The sequence below is a fragment of the Paroedura picta genome, chromosome 10, assembly GCF_049243985.1.
Source record: "Paroedura picta isolate Pp20150507F chromosome 10, Ppicta_v3.0, whole genome shotgun sequence".
NCBI classification, from domain to species: Eukaryota; Metazoa; Chordata; class Lepidosauria; order Squamata; family Gekkonidae; genus Paroedura; species Paroedura picta.
Window position 1 is genome coordinate 54,192,529 of NC_135378.1, and position 23,583 is coordinate 54,216,111.

The 23,583-nt window shown below is 43.0% G+C and overlaps 1 protein-coding gene across 13 annotated transcripts in view; it reads left to right on the top strand.

Annotated features, from left to right (window-relative positions):
- Positions 1 to 23,583, top strand: part of INPP4B (inositol polyphosphate-4-phosphatase type II B) — a 291,154-nt gene that overhangs the window by 53,531 nt on the left and 214,040 nt on the right. Inside the window, exon 3 of one of the 13 annotated variants that reach the window (XM_077300219.1) lies at positions 12,840 to 13,028. The exons of the other annotated variants lie outside the window; for them this stretch is intronic. The gene's annotated coding sequence lies outside the window, so the exon portion shown is untranslated. The remainder of the gene's footprint in view (positions 1 to 12,839; positions 13,029 to 23,583) is intronic. 13 annotated transcript variants of the gene reach the window in all.

Below are 23,583 nucleotides of genomic sequence, written 5' to 3' on the forward strand. Positions count from 1 at the left end.
CATACGTTTCTGCATGGACATGGCCAACTACCATTCCAGAAGAATGGCTTCTAAGCCCAAACTTAGAAGTTTGTGTTGAGTTTCAGTGCCATTTGGAATGATGTTTCTGTGTTGTTGTTGTTGTTCTATAGTGAGGTTTGCCAGGTCCTCCCTAGCCACCAGCAGAGTATGGAGGGGAAGGGTTGCCAGATCCAGGTTGGGAAGCTTTTGGATATTTGGGGATGGAGAGGACAGGGACCTCAGCCAGTTGTGATGCCATAGAATCCACTCTCCAAAGCATCCATTTTCTTCAGGGAAACTGACCTAGAAATAAACTGTAATTCAGGGGGATTCTCCGGTCCCACCTGCAGGCTGGCAGCCCTTGTTGTTGTTATGTGCGAAGTCGTGTCCGACCCATCGCGACCCCATGGACAATGATCCTCCAGGCCTTCCTGTCCTCTACCATTCCCCGGAGTCCATTTAAGTTTGCACCTACTGCTTCAGTGACTCCATCCAGCCACCTCATTCTCTGTCATCCCCTTCTTCTTTTGCCCTCGATCGCTCCCAGCATTAGGCTCTTCTCCAGGGAGTCCTTCCTTCTCATGAGGTGGCCAAAGTATTTGAGTTTCATCTTCAGGATCTGGCCTTCTAAAGAGCAGTCAGGGTTGATCTCCTCTAGGACTGACCGGTTTGTTCGCCTTGCAGTCCAAGGGACTCGCAAGAGTTTTCTCCAGCACCAGAGTTCAAAAGCCTCAATTCTTTGACGCTCGGCCTTCCTTACGGTCCAACTCTCGCAGCCATACATTGCAACTGGGAATACCATAGCCTTGACTAAACGCACTTTTGTTGGCAGGGTGATGTCTCTGCTTTTTAGGATGCTGTCTAGATTTGCCATAGCTTTCCTCCCCAGGAGCAAGCGTCTTTTAATTTCTTTGCTGCAGTCCCCATCTGCAGTGATCTTGGAGCCCAGGAAAATAAAATCTGTCACTATCTCCATTTCTTCCCCATCTATTTGCCAGGAATTGAGAGGGCCGGATGCCATGATCTTTGTTTTCTTGATGTTGAGTTTCAAGCCAACTTTTGCACTCTCCTCCTTCACCTGCATCAACAGGCTCTTTAGTTCCTCTTCACTTTCTACCATTAGAGTGGTATCATCTGCATATCTGAGGTTGTTGATATTTCTCCCTGCAATCTTGATCCCAATTTGTGACTCCTCTAATCCCGCATTTCTCATGATGTGCTCTGCATACAAGTTAAATAGGCAAGGCGACAGTATACAGCCTTGCCGAACTCCTTTCTCAATTTTGAACCAGTCAGTGATTCCATGTTCAGTTCTCACTGTTGCTTCTTGACCTGCATATAAATTTCTCAAGAGACAAATAAGATGCTCTGGTATTCCCATCTCTTTAAGAACTTGCCACAATTTGTTGTGCTGGCAGCCCTATGTGCAGGCAAAAATTGTCCTCACATGCACAGTCTGTTCTTCAGCAACAAGCCATGGTGCTCAGTGGCATACAAATAGATGTAGCTGTGGCACAATGTATAATTGCTGGTGTGTGGTGGTGTATATGTTTTTCTTTTTCCAACACAGATTAACTTCATCTACAACAAGCGAAATGTGTGAAGTAACCCTTGTTAGTGTCCTAATCTGATTTACAATGAAAGGTGACACTAGATGGCAGCAGTTAATTCCCTTGTTGACAACCTCAGATTTTTTCTTTACTTTTTACTTTAGATGTTAAAAGATATTACACCAAATCATGCTACATCAATCTGATACTAAGACCTATTAAAATAATCTGGTGAGTGGAGGGAGAGGAAGAATCTCTGCCATTTAAATAGGAATTTTTAAGTAGCATATCAATGAAATGTAGCTATATGTATGAGGAAAGAAGTTTTAGATGACACTTTGTCCATTTTGTAATTAACTATCCAAAATTTATATTGGTTGTGTCCATATCCTTGCTGTGGTGGATTACCATCCATTCTATCCTATTTCTCAGATTCCTTTATTTTATGACTCCCAAACTCCAAAGAATTGTCTGCTTTCTGGGTTCCTTCTGGTTCTCTACAGAGCATTGTTCCCATGCTGATTATAGAAAATGCTTCATTTTTTGTCTTCAGATAATGAGGACACCTTTTTGTAGTGTAAATTAAGTACTTCAAATATTATCATGTAGATTTGTAAGAAAGGCAAAATAAGGTGAAAAATAAAATGGAAGGCAGTTTAGCAGTTACGTTTCATTTTTTTTTGTATATTTGAATCTCCTGTTTGTCTAACACTTTCTTCACAAAATTACTTCCTGGCATTAATACATTATCACAAACATATTTGTTCAGAATTTACAAAGATATTATTGATTTATGTTTATTTTTTGTTTGAGTCTGCTGTGGTGTCATCACTAGCTCCTATTTTGTAGAATGTTACCTTTGCTGGGGGTGCTGGGTTTGTGCATAGATTCAACTGGGTAGCCATGTTGGTCTGAAGCTGTGTAACACTGTTTGAATCCAGTGGCACCCTTAAGATTGACAAAATTTTAGTCCAGGTGTAAAATTTTATGTGCATACACACTTCCTTAATATTTGGGCTTTCTACATCAAAAATTGTCTCAAAGAGAAGGGTTTAATGTCTGACTAGGGTTTCAGTGCTAATGTAACAGATTTCCAGGGAATTATAAGCATGCATTTGCAAGTTGAGTAAGCTTTCTAAATGAATAAGGAAAGAAGGCTTTATCCATGTAAATATCTGTGCTGTGATCTTAATTGCATTATTCAGAAATCAAATTTTTGGAATCAGTGAAGTTTGTGCATCTGTCAAGAACCCTGATTCATGCCCACTCTCTTGATATGTATTCCCTGGTGCTCTCCAGGTCAGGTATCATAAAACTATACATCCTTTCCTAGTTCCTGGCCTCCTCTGCATTCCACTGCAGTTCTCAGCAGAGCCCCGTTATCTATCTGATTCCAGTGACCTTGCCGGGCTCACAGAGACGAAACAGAAATGTAACAGTTCTGATCAAAGCGGAGCCATCTGGCCTGGCTGGGAAACTTTGCACCTCTTTGTATTGCTTGCTGTCCTGCCACAGACCTTAGTCCCCCTCCCTTATTGGGTCATCCCTATAAGTATTGCCTAATGTCTTTTATGCCTTTGTCTTTACCAAGACCTTTGCTCAGTGGGTCTTGGCATGCATCAGTATTTTGTATCATCTGTTCAATAAAGCTCTTATTTGGATTTTCACTTGCCCTGAAATCCTGGATGTCTCTTTATCACAGACTTTACTAACTGGACTTTGGCTGATCCTTGACAGCATCTTATAAGAGATGGATAAAAGTTTGTAATCTTATAAGAGTGTAGGGTTTTTAAAACAATTACGCCAAAATAAACCACCTAGTTTAAGGACCAGAAGGGTTTTGGCATATGACCCAGTGCTTGCACAGGGGATACTTTTACCTTTACAATTAGAAATAATACCAGAATCTATTTATTGCACTAAACACGCTCCACACTTTTGCATACATACATCTCAACCCAAACAAGGAACTAGATGACTATGACAACACAAAAGCAGAGGCTGAGTGACAGTTTATGTCACCCAGTAGGCAACTGCTCTAAGAGGCTGCCTCTCTCTGAGCTCCCACTCTGAGCCCTCTTCCCTGGTTCCATTCCACTCCCTTAGAGTTTTTCACCTTGTTCTGGAAGCCCTCAACAGTATCATTATGGGAGTCCCTCTACAGAGCTGCAGCAGCATTCCTAGGCCATTACTGAGCTCTCATGATGGCAATGAATAAGAGGCACAATGTCAATGGATAAGGATGTGTGCCTGTTGTCCAGATCTTTTTCATCCAGTGGTTAAGCTGTACAAACTGGAGCCTTGTTTCCAGGGCCAATCTGGTCCCGGCTTTAAAAACAAAACAAACAAACAAACAAAAAACATACAGTATAGCCCAAGGGTTATGTAATGAGAGACAGCCATATTGAGTGATTTACAAATTAAAATTAGTATTTACTCTTCTGGCTTCATTTAAGGTAGTGGTGCAATCAGTGGTCGGCTGTTCATTAGGCACATTTGTAAATGCAGTATCTTCACTTTATCCTCGCAGTGACATTGGGGAGTAGGTTAGAATAAGAGTGACTTCAACAATGCCCTTCCATCCTCTGAGGGAAGTTCAGCTTGTACTGCTTGCATCCTGAAAAAACTCTTGCGTTCTCTATGTGTTTTGACTTAAGTACACAGAATGAATTTTTAGACAAAACATATTTGAATATTACAGGAATATAAGATCTGTATACGTAGAACACAGAAATACCCAAAAAATTGTTAGGACTGCCTGGGTACAGTTCATGAAAATTTTATAGCATATATAAGAAATTGTGAGGAAAAGTGAGATATTTGTCAGTCTTTATCCATTACTCAGTGCATATATTTCCTTTTTAAAGGACAGTTGTTAAAAGATGGATCCAAAGTATATTCTTTAATGTGCAGCTCTGGGTGAGAAAGACCTGGAATGAAAATGCATAAAGGTATATAAAATTCAGTATTGCTAAGCCATGTGCTATTGAATTTTAAGCGGCTTTATACATTTATATTCTGGACTCATAACAATCCAGAATGAGGCCAGAGTTCAGCCTAATTTGGTAGTCCATGTAGGCTGGAGAAATCAAGATGATAGGTGGAATGTGATTAAGGTGACGAGAGCTGAAGGGAGGTAAGGCAGGACGCGCTGCTGCCGCCGCCGCCATGGTGACAACGGAGGCGGCTCCCCTCCTTCCCTCCAACTTAGCTCACTGTCGCCTCCCTCACTCAGCGCAGATCTCCACATGGGGCCTGCGAGACGAGTTCAAGGAGGGGGCGCCACCGACTGGCTTACTCCCACCAACCCCCCTGGTGGCCATACTTGCATTTTCTCGCACCTGCTGTCACCTCTTTCCCATGCTGGGAATAAAGGCCGCCATTGCACCCCTCCCCCCACACCTCTTCTGGGCTGCCGCTGCTGGCCCACACAAAAAACAAACCCTGTCCAAGGAAGCGGTGCGTGTGCACGTGCGCAAGGATGGCATGTTGCTGCAGAGACGCTCCAAACCATAGAGACTACTCTTGGGGGAAGGAACACTGAATAGAATGGCAGCGCTAATCATCAGAGTGAGTGGAGTAGAACGGAAAGGGCAAAAGGAGCCCCTGTTCATTTTTGGGGAGCATTTTTCTGGCTGGGGGTCTGGGGAGTGGGCGAGGCTGTGGGGTAGACCACCTTCTGTGTACGTAGAAGGCTCCTTGGGAAGGAGCTTGGCCTAAGTGGTGGGGGTGACAGCGAGGAAGTGGGACTTTGAAACACTCGGGCGGGACATGGGACTTTTGCTCTAAAGGCGTGAGTGTTCCGCCATTATTCGGATGCTTGGTCACCTTAAATATGATGTTATTATTACTCACCTCTGTCTTCCAGTTTTGATACTGAAGTTTAGGGACCTGGCCAGAGACATCCTTTTCTTTCTTTCTTTTTTTTAGCATGTCCACATGTATCTGGTTGATCATTAGAAGAAGTGCTGGAAGTGCTGTAAGATGGCTACTCTCCCGCCCCTTGGATTCCCCATGGATTATCTTGTGGGTTTCTGTAAGCAAGCATCCTGTATCTAATGCTATTCAGTTTCAATGAGCCCTAGCTAAAATCCCATCTCTTCCATGAAATTCACTGGGCAATCTTGGAGATAAGTTATATGTTCTCAGCCTAACATTATAGTGTTGTTGTATATTATTCTCCTATTCCCATTTTATTCTAATGTTACCTTGTGATCCTTGGAGAAAGGGTGGGATAAAAATGTATTTCTGGATGAAATCCTAGAGGATGAGATACATGGCCTGCGTGTTCTACTGGATCTGGCTTTCATAGATGATTCATAGTCGGCATCTGTCACCAGGAGGATTTTTGCAGTTCCAGTGGTTGACTGACTTTGTTTCAGACCAGGACTTTGTAGCTGAACTTCTTGCACAGGTAACATTGCATTTAGATGGTGCATTATGCCTTCTAGAGTATTAGGAAGGCTCACTTTGTACAGAATGGGGTCATTTGTTTCCGGAGTGAAATACGAAAGTAGGATCACTACTGTATTGGGCAACACTTGTGTAAGCTTCCAGTTAGCTTGCAGACAGTATTTGACCTTTAAAGCCTTCATTCTTTTTGAAAGTGCTTTATTCTGTATGTCCCTCCCTGCTAATCAAGGCCTTGTTCCATATTTCATAAGGTTATGTCAGAGAGTATGAAATAGCACTTTTATTAAAACTGCTTCTTCAGCTTTGTAAAACTCAGTCCTGTGGGAATTTATATTTTCCTACCTTACCCCTCACTATTTAGTTTTTCGTGAGTTTATTATTCATATGAAATACATTTTTATCACCAGCATTTTATATATTTTATTAGTTATTCACACTCCGTCTTTCTCAAAGCAGATTACACAGCATTCGTTAGTCAATAGATTGGAATTTACAGTAAACAATCTAATAGCATTAGGACTGTGGAAATCTAAACCCAACCAAAAATCTAAAACAAAGTTGAAACAAAGCAGAAGAATTAACAATGCAGAAATTATATAGTAAGATTAGCAACAGATAATACTTTACTACACATTTTGGTAAAGTGCACAGTCCCTTTCCTTTGATTAAAACTTCTTACCGTTCTAATATGACCCTATTACCATTGTAAAAATGCCCTCCTAGTTTGCAGAATGTTGGGATATTTGGAGCCTTCAGGAAGGCTACTCAATAAGAGGGAAGGGAGGGGAACAGAACAGAGAATGCCTACATATGAGTAGTTTTTCACCTGGTTTACTTGCAGAGCAGTACCAGCAAAAGACCCTGCTCAATGAGTGAAGCTGTCATGGCAGATCATAGGAGGACAAGTTCATTATATCATAGCCAATACCTTGAACTGGGCAACCACTGGAGTAACTCCAGTATAGATGGAATATGCATTCTCCAGCTAGCTCTTGATAATAACTGAGCTGTGGCATTCTGCACCAACTGGAATCTCCAGTTTGATTTAAAGGGCAAATTTATGTAGAATGTATTGTTGTTGTTGTTATGTGCGAAGTCGTGTCCGACCAATCGCGACCCCATGGACAATGATCCTCCAGGCCTTCCTGTCCTCTACCATTCCCTGGAGTCCATTTAAGTTTGCACCTACTGCTTCAGTGACTCCATCCAGCCACCTCATGTAGAATGTATTACGGTAGTCTTAATGTTACCATGGTGTGCAGCCAGGGGGGCCAGATCAGACAGGTCAATGGGAGGCCATCTTCCAAGCTAAACTAAGTTGGATGAATGTGTATTTTTTAAAAGCAGCATAAACTTGCCTCTCCAGCAATAAAACTGGATTCAGTATCCTGACTGTCAGCACTTCACCAAGTCTGAGGGTCAGCTGAACTCCATAGATGATGGAAAGCACCATGTCCTTCAAGATCTCCACCTTCCCAACCAGCCTTTAGTGCTTTCTGCTGAGTGTACTAGTTTGCTGTTTGGTGTTATAATTATTTGTTGTCTTCATAGCTTCATTTGATTTGATGATTTTTAGGTAGGGTGAGCATCACCTATCTATCACACATTGATATGCTGCTGGAAAGGCAATTAATATTTTATTAGTTAAAAAAACTGTATATTTTCCCACAACCTTTGTATTTGGTTACAAGACATGAAGTAATCTGAGAGTCAGTGATGCGTATCTTTATATTGCTTTGCTCTGTTTGGCATGATAAGAATAGCACCCTCCAAATAGCCCAGGAGCAAACTAATTCTTGGAAATGTGGTAGTTTATTTTATGTTACAGCAACATAAGTTTGCTACATTGCACATCAATAAGAGTAATAAAATTATCATTACATGTTTAATTTGGTGAATGTCTGAAGGTCAGTTCCTTGAGGCAGGTTGCTCAGGCATGCTGAAAATACAATGCCCCCTACCTAGCTGTGGTAGGAGTTTCTTGAACTGAGAGGTTAGGCTGAGTCAATACATTGCTTGTAGTAGCACCTTTATTCCTTTAGCTCAAGGTTACTAATATGGAGTTAATATTTATTTCTAAAATTATTTTGTGGCATATGCAGACTAACTGAATATTCTTCTGGGGGAAATGCCCAAATAGTACAAAATATGTGAAATTGATAGAAGGAAATAACTGAAGGAACGTTTTCCAGATCATTAAAGCATTTGTTTTCTACTGTCATAAAACAGATGAAGTAACTTCGCCAAGGTTTATGGTTTCAAGATTAATTTATGAAACATAAATAAATGTACAGTACAGTATATTTATTTGAATGAGAAGATAAAATGCAAAGTGTTTTCATTACACTGAATGTTGATGGTACTTGAAGGGTAGATGAAGCAGCCTTAATACACATTACTTTTTAAAAAAGACAGCTTTTGTGTTAGTGTATAAAACTGTTTTTCTGCCATGGATAATACATACGTACATATGTACTAGCCACAATTCCTAGGGCTTCCTGTCAGCCCTCATTTATCACTGAATAGTCTAAGATGAGAAATTATTACATGTGCTTTGATTGATTCAAATGGGTAACCGTTTTGGCCTGAAGTAGCACAATAAAATCAGAGTCCAATGGCACTTTTAAGACCAACAAAGATTTATTCAGGGTATGAGCTTTTGAGTGCAAGCACTCTTCCTTCAGACTATGTCTTAGTCCTTAGTCTGAGGAAGAGTGCTTGCCCTCGAAAGCTCACGCCCTGAATAAATCTTTGTTGGTCTTAAAGGTGCTAATGTGCTTTGATTGGCATTGTATTTTGGGAAACTGTTATGCATTTTCAAGAGGGATGTTGACAAACTGGAACGTGTCCAGAGAAGGGCAACAAAGATGGTGAGGGGTTTGGAGACCAAGACGTATGGTTGGGGGAGCTTGGTCTGTTTAGCCTAGAGAGGAGACTGAGAGGGGATCTGATAACCATCTTCAAGTATTTAAAAGGGTGCCACATAGAGGATGGAGCAGAATTGTTCACTCTTGTCCCAGAGGGGCGGACCAGAACCAATGGGATGAAATTAATTCAAAAGAAATTCCATCTAAACATCCGGAAGAAGTTCCTGACAGTTAGAGTGGTTTCTCAGTGGAAAAGGCTTCTTCGGGAGGTGGTGGGTTCTCTATCTTTGGAAATTTTTAAACAGAGGCTAGATAGCCATCTGACGGAGAAACTGATTCTGTGAAGGAAAAGGGGTGGCAGGTGACAGTAGATGAGCAATTGGGATGTGAGTGTCCTGCATAGTGCAGGGGGGTTGGACTAGATGACCCATGAGGTAGCTTCCAACTCTATTATTCTATGATTCTATGATTCCACCACAAGGTATTATGTGGTGCAGCCCCTGTTTAGTTCAGTTGTAATTTGGCAGAGTAACTGTGGGAGGAGAAAATTTAGCTGTTTTTCTAGATTTGATTTAAATTGTGCTTCAGTGGAAACACTGTTCAAAGAATGTTTGGAGCTCTGAACATCTAATATAGGACAAGTATCTGGAATCTTTCAAAAAAATTTAAGAATGCCAGATATGTATTTGAACTTTGAAGTCAAAGACTCATAACATATAACATGTCTAAAATGAATCAGTAAATATTTCAGAGTTTGCAACTTCTTCTAGTCATTTGAAAAATTCTTCACATTTTGCCTTCTGAAGTTAGCACACCCCCAAATCATAATTATCTATTGTTAATTGCTTTCGACATCTACAGGTGGTAAGAAGAGAAGACAAGAAACTTGCGGGGGCATTGTAATATATTAGTATGCAAACAGGGTCTGCTAGAACTAGGCAGAATCCTAAAAGGAAACAGACAAAAATGCTGATCTTTGTTTAGATTCACAAAACCCAGCTGCCCACCAAGATAGCTTTCAGGCTTACTTCAGCTCCATACTGTCCACTCCCTCTACCTCAGTTGGTATGCAAAATCAGATTGAAGAAGAATTGGTTCTTATATACCGCTTTTCTCTACCAAAAGAAGTCTCAGAGAGGCTTACAATTGTCTTACCTTTCCTCTCTTGCATACTGCTTTCTTGCTGTGTCTATATCAGGGGTAGTCAAACTGCGGCCCTCCAGATGTCCATGGACTACAATTCCCAGGAGCCCCTGCCAGCGAATGCTGGCAGGGGGCTCCTGGGAATTGTAGTCCATGGACATCTGGAGGGCCGCAGTTTGACTACCCCTGGTCTATATCCTTCTTAAAATATTGATGTTTGTCCCACTTCCAAACATTACTGGACACTAAGGCCACATTATTCCTGAGTACAGGTTTGTATATGGCAAACCTATAGCAGCAGACACTTCATCCTAATCAAGACACCTTAAATTCATTGTGTTTGACTAATGACATTTAGTATAGTGGCAAATATGAGACTATTAATGGTTGAAATCCTGCCATGATGCAAAATATTTAACAGCTCATACAACTGACTAAGAGTTGCAGATATCTCTAGTCCATAAATAGTTATTCTGTAGTAGATCCTGTCTCCAAGGCATCATAAGACTCTTTGGTGATATCTCTGAGAGTGACAACACGTGGAACTTATTTTGGCAGCAAAGCTCTCATAGATAGCATTGCTCTGCAATTGATGACTTACTGTCACTTCTGTAGTGGAAAATAATTAATTCAGGAATGCTTCTACAATAGCTTGATTTTTCAAATGGCAGAGGAGAGCACAATCAATACCTTTAAACAACTGCCTTGCTGGATCATTTCTTGTCAAAGCAAGACTTTTGTTTTGGTAGCTTGTCACACATTTTGTCTTGAGCATGATTACTCAGGGAACAGTGTTTGACTCTAGCTAGATAATGTCAGAGTTGTCAAAATATGGTAAGATTTACAGTTCAATTAACTCATTGATAGCTTTTTGCAATGTCTGCAATCAGGATAACTCATATGAAATGGTAGACTTAAAATCTGTTGAATGTCCTAGTTGCAGAAACACAGCAGAAAGAAAGAGGTAAACTCTTAATTTCACAGTTTATCAGAACTGTGGTTATATGTAAGGGTTATATGTAACTTAAAGCTTCAAGTCCAAGGGGGAATGCAAATGAGTGCCAACATTCCCCCCCCAGACTTAGCATCTCCTCCCCACCCTCCCTGCCGCTCTGATAGCAGGGGTGGGAATAATAAGTTCCGCCATGTTGGGATTGTTTTAAAGTCTTTTAATGGGTATTTTAATGGGGATAGGACTGCTGTGACCCGCCACGAGCCTACGGGGAGTGGCGGGATATAAATCCAAATAATAATAATAATAATAATAATAATAATAATAATAATTAATAATAAAAGCAGAGTGTCTTAAAATATAGGCTAGGAGAATATGAAAGGAAGTCAGTCCAAAGCGCAGACTCCAAGGTCCATAGCAAAGAGACAACTTGCTACCACATGGCTGCTCCATAGTTTGCTGCTGATATAAATATTTTATTACATTATTTTACACATAAAGCTTATGTAAAAAAAAACAACAAGGATACATATCAGGGTACATTTGGGGGTTAGGGTTAGTGTTAGTTCAGGTATGGTTCTGGTTGGGGAGTGGTTAGTCTTAGAGGAAGCATTAAGGCTAGGGAAGAGTAAGTGATCGTTAAAAGTATTAGGAAAGGGCATAGGATGTATGATTTTTTTACATTATTTTACACACTTATATGCAACATACATGCCAAACTCTCTGAAGTCACCTCAGCCCTTGTCCTGCAAACACGTCTGCTCATTTTTTACATGGAACCAGCATTGTGTTATTTTAACTGCAGGGGTGGTTATGGACTAGCATAAGTCTCCTCTTGCCCCGTTTCTGGCATTGCAATGAAAACGTTTTTTTTTTTAAATCCTTTACTACCAGGGGTGGCCAAATTGTGGCTCTCCAAATGTCCATGGACTACAATTACATGAGCCATTGCTGTCACATACTGGCAGGGGGTCATGGTAATTGCTTTACACCATGAAATGTACACCACCATTTACAACTTATAAGCTCGATGTCATATGTGCAGATAGCCTCAGAGTAAGCTGTAGTATATAGGGTAGACCTGAGATCTTTTAAAGTCTGTAGACACTATCAACATTATTTAACTTACTTCCTGTCTGTAGGCTAATCCTGTGCATGTATTCTGTTGTCCTTTTGCTCCGTTTTCTGCTGAGTGGTTTACAGCTTGTCAGCAGCCTCCTTGAACTGTGGCTTTCCTATTAGGATAAAGCACTCTAGAAGTTGTGCCAGTGCAGACTAGAGTGGTCCTATTATTTCACGAGCACCGGAAATTTGGTGCTTATTAATGCAGCCAAAAATGACAGTGACCTCTGGTATCACATCGTTACATTTGTTGACTCATGTTCCATTTGATATTGATTAAAACCCTCTTAACCCTTCTTCTCTATACTTGTGCATTTTGTTCTTTTTCTCTGTATGAACAGCCATAATTCAAGAAGGATAAATACAGTTTTGCTGCCATCTGCCCAAGGATGTCTTGAGAAATACACAAGAGGCCCTGGCCCCAGATGAATCACCATCTATCATGGGAACCAAGCAATAAAATCCTTAGGTTTCAGGCAGAAGGGATGGTCCTCCTGTATAAGGAGATAAATAGGAAGGACAGTGAAAACTGTTCACCCACTTGACAGGAAGAAACAAGACATCAGTTTTGCATATCCTGAGTTGGGCCATAACAACTGTGAGTATGATTGGGTAATAGGAATTTCAGGAAGCATGGGGACTTATTGCCCATTTCAGAATAATCAAAGAGAAGCCATCCTTTCTGGAAGAGAGTTAAAAAGTTTAAGAAAATAATTGGTTTTTATTCCTCACTTTTCACTGCCCAAAGGAGTCTGAAATGGGCTTACAATTGCCTTCCCTTCCTCTCAACAGACACCCTGTGTGGTAGGAGAGACTGAGAGAGCTCTGACAGGACTGCTCTGTGAGAACAGCACTAACAGGGCGGTAACGAGCTCAAGGTCACCCAGCTGGCTACATGTGGAGGAGTGGGGAATCAAACCTGGCTTGCCAAATTAGAAGCCACAACTCTTAACCACTACACCACGCCAGCTCTTAACACATGTAAGTCAAGATTTTCTGAATGGAGATAAATCGAGTGATGTTTGTTACTGATGAGCCTGCAAAGCACCATCTTTGTGTGTGCCAGTTCCTCTGAAAGGAATGTCCAGGTGACACCCATGACTTGTACAACTTAGTTAGCCTCATGGTTTTCTTTTTATTATTATTAATTTCCATAACACTTCTGCTGATGTTCTGATACCATTTTCCTGTGCTTCTGTGCTCCTAGTAAATAGAGAGGTGCATTAGTTAGATCTTTTATCTGTTTAAAGATCTCAGACTCTGGCCAGAAGTTGTTACCAAGGGTCTGGCTGTTTATCCATACAAAGAAGACATAAATATCCCTCATACAATGGGAAAGGGGCTAGTATGAGGTGAATTTATTGTGTATTGCCTTTGACTATAATGATATAAAACATTAACAGTGGAAAGGGGCTAGTAGTTTCAAGTCCTTTTTCACACACTTGTTAACGCTTAGCATATTTTTAATCAAATTCTGGATCAGGCTTAAGGTCATACGTGGTCTGGGCCCAGTGTACCTGAGGGGTCACCTCTCTGCCTACACCACTCAAACTGTTGCTCCACTACCTCCAACTGCCTAGTGATCCCTGGCCCCAAGGAAGTTTACTTGACCTTAACCAGGGCCAGAGCTTTCTCCATCTTGGCCCCCACCTGGTGGAACCCATAGGACACCAGGGTCTTGAGGGAACTTGAACAGTTATGCAAAAAGGAGCTCCTCTGCCTGGCATTTGGTTGAGGTTGATCTGAACCCAATCACTTCTTATTGGCCTCCAAGCCTCCCTTCCATGGAAAACCCTGCCAATTCGTCCAACCGTTGGGGCCGTCAGTATGCTTTAATGTTCTCACTATAATTCTCCTGTTCTATTATATATTGTTTGTTATCACTGCATTGTTATTGTTCAACTACTATTGTTCACAGCCACATTGATATATAACTTGTTAGTAAGCACTTTATGTCTAGCATCTCCTCATGATGTTCCTCTTCCTCTAATGAAACAGATAATGAAAGGGCATCATTGTTCTAAAAACCAATAAGGGCATAACCTTCTGAAGTATACATTGTTGTTTTGGTCATCTGCCTTATCATAGGCAGCATCTCTGCTTTTAATTTGCAAACAATATTCAAGTTGTTAAATTGCTAACCAAATTCCTGATTTTTCTTAAAGGTAAAAGTAAAGGTATCCCCTGTGCAAGCACCGAGTCATGTCCGACCCTTGGTGTGGCGCCCTCTAGCGTTTTCATGGCAGACTCAATACGGGGTGGTTTGCCAGTGCCTTCCCCAGTCATTACCGTTTACCCCCCAGCAAGCTGGGTACTCATTTTACCAACCTCGGAAGGATGGCTGAGTCAACCTTGAGCCGGCTGCTGGGATCGAACTCCCAGCCTCATGGGCAGAGCTTTCAGACTGCATGTCTGCTGCCTTACCACTCTGCGCCACAAGAGGCTCTTTGCCTGATTTTCCTTACAGGGTGCTAATTATTGTACAAATCTGATATTTCATGTCCAGCAGTCTCTCTCATATTTTAACAAAGGTTTTCAGAAAATGTTCATATTTACACAATCCATATGTATAAAGTCAATTTTAGCAGTTACATTGATTTCACATTGAAGTTACTGACTGACAGGGAAAATACTGGATGGACTGGTAATAAGCAGCTCTCTCCCTACTTGTAGGGATGTCTTTCCCCACCCCAGTTGTTGAATAGGAGCATCCAAATCGTATTCACTTTTGTTAGTTGACAATTGAAATATGTTTTTTCATTACCTATTATTGTTGTTGATCCTTTAATGTCTTTTCAGAGGTACCAAGTATTTGCTGTCCTGAAGTGGCAAAACACAGTTCCAGTCTAGCTTTACTGTAGGCCATATCAGTGCACATTTTGGTACTAATTTGAAAGTCTGCCTTTTTACTGTTTTAATTTTTTTCCATAGCCCTTTCCATTGTATAATGTTTTTAATTTCTTCTCTCATTTACATTTAACGATGGCATGAAATTCTTGGTTTCTTTATGTAAACCATTTCTTTTATTCCTATGGATCTATAAAAATAAATAGTAATTTAGCAGTTATTTATTTCTTTTCATAAACTGGCACACGAAAAGTCATTTGAGTATCTTTATGAAATTTTTAATCCATTCATTTATCAATATATCTAATTCACAAAAAGCTCCATGCATACTTAATTCCAGAGAATGTGGCCATAGATACATGACTGATCTTTCAACAAACCTGGGGAAAAAAGCCCCAGATTTGTGAAAAATTTGAAATTTGGTCCCTCCTTTGGATGATAGAAGTAACTCCTGTAGCTTGAAGAAACAAATGTTCTCTGTGAATATTGCTAGGCAACCACAACAATATTAACAGCCTTCAAGCCTTGGTTTCTGTAGTAAAAGGCAAAGGGGCTGGGACCTTTATAGCAGTGGTCCCCAACCTTTTTATCACCGGGGACCACTCACTAGGGACCACTCAACACCTTTTACTGAGGCCCGGTGGGGGGGGTAGTTTACTCCTCTACTCTCAACCACTGCCCTAATGCTCTCTGATCGCTATGGTAATGTTTAAACATCCCTTCAAAATAAGATACAGACACGCCACAACAATGAACATAAGGAACATTTTATTTTCATGGACATTTTAACTCATGACAATGACAAATCAATGGGAACCCTGAGCTTGTTTCTCTGCAACGAGATAGTCCCATCTGGGAGTGATTTGCATGACTTATCCAGGCCTTGCTGTTTGTTGCTGTTCAACAGTAGCTCCCCCACAAAAGCTAGTGTGATGTAAGCACTAAATTGGGAGTCCCAGGTTCAAGCTCCCTGTTTGTCATGGGGAAGTACATTTGGTGAACCTGGGCCAGTGATACACCCTGTCTAATGTGCCTGACACAGTGACTGTGAGGATATGTTAAGAGGAGAATGTTGTAAGCTGCTTTGGTTGTTCATATTGGGGAGAAAAGTGGGATATATAGTAAGGAAATAAATAATAAATAATAAATATAGCTGAGTATGGGGGTAGATAAAAGATAGATTTTAACAATGGACTGAAAGTAGAGAAGGAAACAGGGAAAGCTGAGGATATGTGGACAGCCAGGAACAGACAAAGAAGTAATAGTGTCATAGGAGATATAGGGGAAAGTGAGTCCTTACAGGTTTCCGACTATATAACTGGGGCTGGATCACTAGGCACTGCACAACTTTGCCCAGATATCTTAGGGAGAGGTGGCCAGATTAAGGGAATCATAGAAAGTTGAAGACAGAGGAGTAGATGAAGATAGTTTGGCTGGTAGCTGGTAAGGAGAGAAGGAAGCAAGAAAAGGGAAAAGGCTATAGAGGAAAGAGAGGAAATAGTGGGGGAGAGAAAACTGAGATGTACCTTTCAGGTTCTCTCTTATCAATGTATCTAATCCTCAACATGACTTAATTTGTGGATGCTTAAATCTGGACACTGGAGCCATGAACAGACAAACCAGATCTTTCTCCACATCTGAGAACAGGCTCAGGTTGGGAGAAGAATTGTAATCTAAAAAAATAATGCAGCTCAGCATGCAGCTCTTGACTTTCTATGTTCAACTGATGCTAACCAATTAGATTTCTTGCATCAGCCTGTCACTCAGGGCTCTCCATTTTTGTGAAGAATTAACCCTTCATCTTAACATAGAGGAAAGGAAATATTTACTTGTGCTGGAATGCTGTTTGGATTCCACAAGCTTTCCTGACACAGAGAAAGGTATAATTATGGTTACCTGCTCTTTTATTAATAAACTAGATTTCAAGCCCATTTTAAATTTAAATAAAATGGGCGCTAGATGGGCTGGGGGGGAGAGCCCGTCCCCCGCAGAAGCCGGAGGGAAAAGGGGGGCTGGGAAAGGAGGCTTCTGTCAGGGCGGAGATCTCCCTCGCGGGTGTGAGGGAGAGCTCAGCCCCGGCAGAAGCCGGAGGGAAAAGGGGGGCTGGGAAAGGGGGCTTCTGTCGGGGCGGAGATCTCCCTCGCGGGTGCGAGGGAGAGCTCAGCCCCGGCAGAAGCCGGAGGGAAAAGGGGGGCTGGGAAAGGGGGCTTCTGTCGGGGCGGAGATCTCCCTCGCGGGTGCGAGGGAGAGCTCAGCCCCGGCAGAAGCCGGAGGGAAAAGGGGGGCTGGGAAAGGAGGCTTCTGTCGGGGCGGAGATCTCCGTCGCGGGTGCGAGGGAGAGCTCAGCCCCGGCAGAAGCCGGAGCGAAAAGGGGGGCTGGGAAGGGAGGCTCCCGCCCCCCCACCCTCCCCAAAGGCTCCCACGGCGTCCTGTCGGCCCCGGGAGCGGGCTCGCACCACCCCGACCCTCCCCCAGCGGCGAACGGCGTTCTCTGGGCCTCCGGAGCGCCCTCGCTACCGCGAGGGCGCTCCGGACGCCCAGAGAAGGCCAGCTCCCACCACCCCAACCCTCCCACAGCGGCGAACGGCGTTCTCTGGGCCTCCGGAGCGCCCTCGCTACCGCGAGGGCGCTCCGGACGCCCAGAGAAGGCCGGCTCCCACCACCCCGACCCTCCCACAGCGGCGAACGGCGTTCTCTGGGCCTCCGGAGCGCCCTCGCTACCGCGAGGGCGCTCCGGACGCCCAGAGAAGGCCGGCTCCCACCACCCCGACCCTCCCACAGCGGCGAACGGCGTTCTCTGGGCCTCCGGAGCGCCCTCGCTACCGCGAGGGCGCTCCGGACGCCCAGAGAAGGCCGGCTCCCACCACCCCGACCCTCCCACAGCGGCGAACGGCGTTCTCTGGGCCTCCGGAGCGCCCTCGCTACCGCGAGGGCGCTCCGGACGCCCAGAGAAGGCCGGCTCCCACCACCCCGACCCTCCCCCAGCGGCGAACGGCGTTCTCTGGGCCTCCGGAGCGCCCTCGCTACCGCGAGGGCGCTCCGGACGCCCAGAGAAGGCCGGCTCCCACCACCCCGACCCTCCCACAGCGGCGAACGGCGTTCTCTGGGCCTCCGGAGCGCCCTCGCTACCGCGAGGGCGCTCCGGACGCCCAGAGAAGGCCGGCTCCCACCACCCCCACCCTCCCCCAGCGGCGAACGGCCGGCGAAGCGCTTACCTGTCGCTGTGCGGGTGAAGCAGGGAATGGGGAGCCGCGCTTCGCGCGGCTCCCCATTGCCTGCTTCGGGCGGGATGGACACTTGGAGGGGCCAATCAGGAGCCGCTTCGCGGCTCCTGATTGGCCCCTCCGAGTTTTTATCCCAGACCGGTCCCGCCCTAACTCCTCCCCACTACCCCTTACTCCTTTATACAGTCCGTGGCGCCCGTGGCGCCACGGGCTGTGTACAGATTGTCCCAAATGATTTCTGCCTTCTCTACCTGGATTTATGCAAGATGCAGCTAGGATGTTGCTATTGGCATTTAAAAACTGAATAGTAATCCCACTATTTCTCTTCTCTGTGATTATTCTTTACATTCAGGGAAAATGAAGAGAGATTAGATCATGCCTCTGTGACTGAGCTGCTGTTTTGACATATGAGCAGAAGACAGTTGGTTTTGATTTATTGTATCTTTCTTAGGTATACAAACTTACAAGTACAAGGGGAAATAAATTTTGCAATTCTAATTCTGGAAATATATAGCTATGCTATACTTTTTAATCCAAACCAATCTTCCACATATACAAGTTAAGTTTGGAAGGGAATTTTGGAACTTTTTTCAGCTCCCCTGAGCAAATTGTTGTTAAAATCCCAAAGCAAATTCTGTGAACTTGGAAGACTTATAGTAATAAAGAAACTTATTATTTCCTCTCTCTTCAAGCCAACATATTTTACCTTTAACAAGCTGTTTTATACTCTAATAGCAAAGTCAGCCTATTTTTGGATATTTTAATCTGGTGACTGGAGCTCTGAAAGGGCAAGACAGATCTTCTTATAAACTTGAAAAGGGTCCCAGTTTTGCAGGGGGGGGAAATATAAAACCCAAAAATGATAAAAGGAGTGCCTGTAGGTTTAAGGGACAATTTTCCTCAGTGGCTGTTGCTAGATGACCACAGTATTCCAACGTAGGTTTATGTGAGGAAGAAGGCTGGGAGTCTTTTTTTGTCTTCAAGGGAGGACTCATCAGGGTCAAACCTGGCTAGGATTGCCAGTTCCAAGTTGGGAAATTCCTGGAGATTTTGAAGTGGAGTATGAGGAGGGGCAGGGTTTGGAGAAGAGAACCTTCAACCCTGGGCCCTGCGAGAACTAATGCAGTTCTGCAGCATCTGTAAGGCAAGCTCTTCCACCAGGCTTTTGGTTGAGGCTACGCTGAGGAGACATCACTGTCCCTCTTCTTCTGAGGCCCCCCATGTCTCATTCATCTGGGTTACACCTCCAGATGGACATCTGTGTCACATCTTCTGTTATCGTCTGTTGGTAGCTGGAGGATTAGTTGGGTGGAGGAGTGAGATGAGGGTAATTCTTATTGTTTTAATATTTTATGTTTATTGATTTTAAACTTGTACCCAGAACTATGATGCTAGCTATTGTGAGCTGGCTGTGCTGGAAGCAACAGCCTAAAAACACAATTAATTATTTAAAGAAATGAGACAGGTAAAGGAAACAATATGAGCAGTTGCAGGAAGGGAGAAGAAATAGTTTGGGGAGGGGAATACAAAAGAAAGAGGGGCATCCACCACGTTCTTGAGGGTTCCTTATAATAGGAGTTGGCCTGGCCCAGTGGCTGGCACCACACAATTGGGCAATGGGTATCCTAGGAAGACACTGCAGGGGTGCAGCTGAAGACTGCAGGGTAGATAAAAGTAGGTTGGCTGTTGAATGGGAAGATGGGGTCATCTACAGGAAATTCCTAGAGAGTTGGGGGTCACAGATTCTACCTTCCCAAGCAACCATTTCCTCCAGGGGAACTTGTTTTGCCAACCTCCAGGTGGCTGTATTACCTGGAATTATGACTGATCTCCAGAAGGGAACACAGAACCATTTTTCATGTATGTCCTGTCGGAACCAGCCAACAATTGGTAGCTCCTGAAAGAAGATTCAGTAGGTGTGCCTACCCGCATACATTCAGCATACATGGCATTTCCCCTTCCTATATGGAGTTGTTTTTCAGTCTTCTGGACTTTAGGACCCGTAGCCCTGTTCCTGCCAACGTGGCAGTATCAGTATTTTTCCATACTACTCCAAAGGAGCAGTGATCCTCCTTTGGTCACTCAGCGGTCAAAATGGCTCCGCTTTGGTTCAGTACGCTGAATGATTCCCACAATGTCCTACCCATGTTTAAACAGCTTCATTTAGTTATGGTTTGATATATTTCCAAAAATCAGTCAGTCTGAGGATACTATTTGTCTCTGGGCTAAACAATGTATGGTTATTGTTGTTAGATGCGAAGTCATGTCCGACCCATCGTGACCCCATGGACAATGATCCTCCAGGCCTTCCTGTCCTCTACCATTCCCCGGAGTCCATTTAAGTTTGCACCTACTGTCTCAGTGACTCCATCTAGCCACCTCATTCTCTATTGTCCCCTTCTTCTTTTGCCCTCGATCGCTCCCAGCATTAGGCTCTTCTCCAGGGAGTCCTTCCTTCTTATGAGGTGGCCAAAGTATTTGAGTTTCACCTTCAGGATCTGGCCTTCTAAGGAGCAGTCAGGGCTGATCTCCTCTAGGACTGACTGGTTTATTCGCCTTGCAATCCAAGAGACTCGCAAGAATCTTCTCCAGCACCAGAGTTCAAAAGCCTCAATTCTTTGACACTCGGCCTTCCTTATGGTCCAACTTTCGCAGCCATACATTGCAACTGGGAATACCATAGCCTTGACTAAATACACTTTTGTTGGCAGGGTGATGTCTCTGCTTTTTAGGATGCTGTCTAGATTTGCCATAGCTTTCCTCCCCAGGAGCAAGCGTCTTTTAATTTCTTTGCTGCAATCCCCATCTGCAGTGATCTTGGAGCCCAGGAAAATAAAATCTGTCACTATCTTCATTTCTTCCCCATCTATTTGCCAGGAATTGAGAGGACCGGATGCCATAAGCTTTGTTTTCTTGATGTTGAGTTTCAAGCCAACTTTTGCACTCTCCTTCTTCACCCGCATCAACAGGCTCTTTAGTTCCTCTTCACTTTCTGCCGTTAGAGTGGTATCATCTACATATCTGAGTTTGTTGATATTTCTCCCTGCAATCTTGATCCTCTAATCCCACCTTTCTCATGATGTGCTCCGCATACAAGTTAAATAGGCAAGGCGACAGTATACAGCCTTGCCAAACTCCTTTCTCAATTTTGAACCAATCAGTGATTCCGTGTTCAGTTCTTACTGTTGCTTCTTGACCTGCATATAAGTTTCTCAAGAGACAAATAAGATGCTCTGGTATTCCCATCTCTTTAAGAACTTGCCACAATTTGTTGTGCTCCACACAATCAAAGGCTTTAGCATAGTCAATGAAGCAGATGTTCTTCTGGAACTCCCTAGCTTTCTCCATGATCCGACGTATGTTGGCAATTTGATCTCTAGTTCCTCTGCCTCTTCGAAATCCTGCCTGTACTTCTGGAAGTTCTCGGTCCACATATTGCTGGAGCCTAGCTTGTAAATTTTTGAGCATAACTTTGCTAGCATGAGAAATGTATGGTAGAGGTACTTATATTTGTTGTTTTTACCATTCATCTCTAAAATGAGGTTGAATCATGTCTCCTTTTGAACAAAAGTTACATGATGGCATGGGGAGCTGAAACATCTTTCTCTTTAGCTTTCCATACTCAATAGAATGAAACAGATTTTGTTCTCAGTCTTATCTGGCTAGCAAATGGGCTGGAAGATAAATGCCTGAAGCTAAGTACAGAGAGATAAGAACTGGGTAGATAAAGCTTCCCTTATCCACTGTTTAAGTGTGAAGAAGCCCTCTGGATTCATAGAAAGCATGCAGTCCAATATGTGTGAAACAGAATTTTACAGCTGTAGAGCTAAACTTCAGTGAATCCAACAGCAACTATTAAAAATGTCTCCTTCATGCTACTGACGAGAAACATGCAGATTAATGGTCTGATTTTCTGAAAGTCTAAGATTTTAGTAAGTGACTGCTTTCCTGTACTTAAGTAGATGAGATTATGACCGATGAAGATTTACCAGAACTGCATCCGTCTTCTTGGAACATAATCCCTTTTCATTGTTAACTTCAATTATAACCGAATCTTCTCTAAAATTTCAATGACACTCTGTAGTACATGGCAGACACTTTATCAATAGAAATTAAACATGCACTTAGAATAGAACAACCAAAAAGTACCCAAAGTAGTACTTTTCTTCTCATTACATAGTTTCTCTATATACTTTATTTTTATGTTTAGTGTCAGAGGAGTTGTCAACCTGGGATCAATCATTTCAACTCAGCCACCTACGTGGGGCCCACTTTTGATTTTCAGCTGTACATATCCATCATTCTCCTTTGTGTGTGTGTTCTCTTCCTCTATTTTTCCTCCACTATGTTACAGGATGTTTATCTTTCCTCTCCTTTCTTCCCTTAAAAAATGTAAACAAAAAGAAAATGCTGGTAGTGCTGCTGATACTGTGGGGGCAATCTATCTGAGGTCAAGGCATATCCTAATTGGAGTTATAACTTGTCAGTTAAAGACTTATTACCAGAAATGGAGAATAGAGTGTGGCTGTGCAGATATGGGACCCAGCATTATTCACAATGGTTTGTTTTAGCCAGAGCAGGTTTAGTCCCCAGCTGAATGAGGCACCCTTTTTCTTTTCTCTTAATGCTTCAACCAACTTCTCTGGAGAAGCAGATAGACATTTTCTAAATCAATATGCTATATAAAAGAGCTATACAGTCTATAGGGAGATCAGGTTACGATATACAGGTGCCAAGTAGAATTGGGTTCCTATAGCTTAAAAAAAAATGCCCCTTAAAAGATGAAATGTTGGCTGGTACAGCTTATCATGGAAAAAGAAAAGAACCCACATCTGCTGAAATCCCTGCTGCTTCATAGGTATCAAAGATACAACACACTCTTTTCCTTGGACAACCTAGAGCAGGTAGGCAAACCGGAGAAGGTGAATGGTGCTGTGAGAAGACCTACATTAAGATTCTGGCAGTTTATTGACTGACAAAAAGCAAGGGTGTGCCAAATCTTAAGGGCAAAATAATAATAACAGCAACAGCTGCACTTCTCTGTCCACCTTTAGGATGACGTTTTTGAAATGGTTCTGATTTTCCCCCCATTGTATTAGTACATGTGCAGAATTATTATGAACTGCGTCAGGAGTTATTTCCTCTTTTTTTACTGCTCCACATGGCGCAGTGGAACAGCCTGTGCATGTGGAACAGCTAAAACAGAGGAAATATCTCTTGTCTTCAGTGCTGTTTCCCCATGGGAAAACAACTTGAGAGGGAAGGCAAAATCCCTTCCTCTCCTACAGTGGCATTCTGAGCCCAAATGGGCTCTGCTCTATTTATTTTAACAGCTAGTGAATAACTCCCTCCAGCTGCTGCGTGGCTGCTGGCAATCCAATACTTACAGCAGAGTTCAGCAGCTGTGTTAAAATTTATACCTTGCCACAATCATTTCCCATTATTTGACAATACATGTATATTTA